Consider the following 1,700-nt stretch of genomic DNA (forward strand, 5'->3'; position numbering starts at 1 on the left):
AGGTCACTCTGTGATGCCTCTATCTTCTGGGGTCAGACGATTTGTTTCCCCACATGCAATGCTGACTTGCACTTGAAGCTCCTTTAATTAATCCTTTGGGGAGGGAGATGTTTTGAAAACAAGACAGGCAATCATGAGAAGGATTATGGATTGATGGTGAGCACGCGAGGGAGCCCAGCATGCCCTTCCCAGTGAGGCAGGGTATGCTGCACATGGTTCGGGTAAGAGCAAGCCCTCCAGGACCAAAAATGTAAGAGGCATTTGATTGGAACACTTAGCAATCACAAAACCAAGACAGAGGTTAAATTGTTTTGAGCAAGAGAAATTAATACATTAAAGGTTACATTTCCAACTGTGAGGCAGTGAGCTGGGCTCTTCTGTGGTGTCAGAATTACATAAGGCAGGAGAAATGGCTCTGAAATGATTGTGGAATCATTAAGGCAAGGCAAGGCAGAGCAAGACACTTCCCAGCAGGAGGGCGCAGAGAAGAATAAAGACGTGGAGAGAGCTCATTAAGAATGAATTGCAGACCATAAACATTTGGGAGCAGTGAGTGTGGAGTTCTATCTGTTATCTAATGACTCGGAGATTAGAAAACTAGCAATGACTTTCAGAAAAAGAGTTGACTTTGGGGGAGAGTGTTTGGGGGGGGTGCGTTGGTTGTTTTTGCTTTTTTGAGTTGGAGAAAAGCCTCTTATCTTTGGAAATCAGCACAATTTAGGCCACTTCAGCAATCCTCTGACAGGTTTTTCTGCTGTATAATTGCACAATGTCTCCGATTTTGTCACAAGGACATGGAAGGAACCTCAATGAGTCCGGGGAGGGGAAGCATCCAGGTAGGGAGTAGGGGGAGGAAGGCCACACCTTGCCACTCTGACTTCAGAGAGACTTCCAAAGCCCCATTCCAAAGCCCTGCTGGTAAATCCTTTAAAGTGAACTCATGTTTTGTTTTGGTTCAGGGCAGTCCATTTGCACAGCTGATAATTGTGTGGTTTGATGGGCAGAGTCAGGACAGCTGAAATGGGGTAATCCCTTCTGTTGTGACTCACTCATCCCCCCTGCACATGTCCTCTCCACAGCAAGAGGCACTGATTTAAGATTCCAAACTCTGGCCACATGTGAGCTCATTCATCTTCCAGAATTTTCCGTGCCCTTTACTTTGTGGTTAACACAAGTCAAAGATGGTGGGAAAACACCAACCTAGGTGATTGGGCATCGCAACCCAGGCCTTTTAAGTGCCTCTTTGGAAAACAGATGGGGGTCTGGTAATGTGCTGTCCTCTGTCCAGGATAGAGCAGAACTCAGAGATGCTCTCGAGGCACTGTGGGTGCTTTCCTAACGGCTTTTTAGAAGCAAAGGCTTCCTCCAGCCTGATGCCAGTGCTGCATTACTCAGAGGGCAGGCATGGGTGTGGGCAGCCCTGGTGATCTTTTGGTAGTACAGCAGCTCCTCCCTATGAGGTAGACCGGAACCTTTAGAGCCTGTTGGGCTCTTTCTGAATGACTCTTGGTCTTGGTTACCGTTGTTTTAATTAAGGTGAGTTAATTACCAGTATGAGACGTTGGGTGGGGGAGGGGTGGATGAGAGGAAGGCAGGGAAGAAATTCATTCTTTGTTACAGAGCTTTGGGTTCATTTCATTATGAATTCTATATCCCTTCCCCACACTAGAGACACAGAGTCTTGGGTCACTTCTTAAGGA

Source organism: Cricetulus griseus, chromosome 2 (assembly GCF_003668045.3).
Source record: "Cricetulus griseus strain 17A/GY chromosome 2, alternate assembly CriGri-PICRH-1.0, whole genome shotgun sequence".
Lineage (NCBI taxonomy): Eukaryota > Metazoa > Chordata > Mammalia > Rodentia > Cricetidae > Cricetulus > Cricetulus griseus.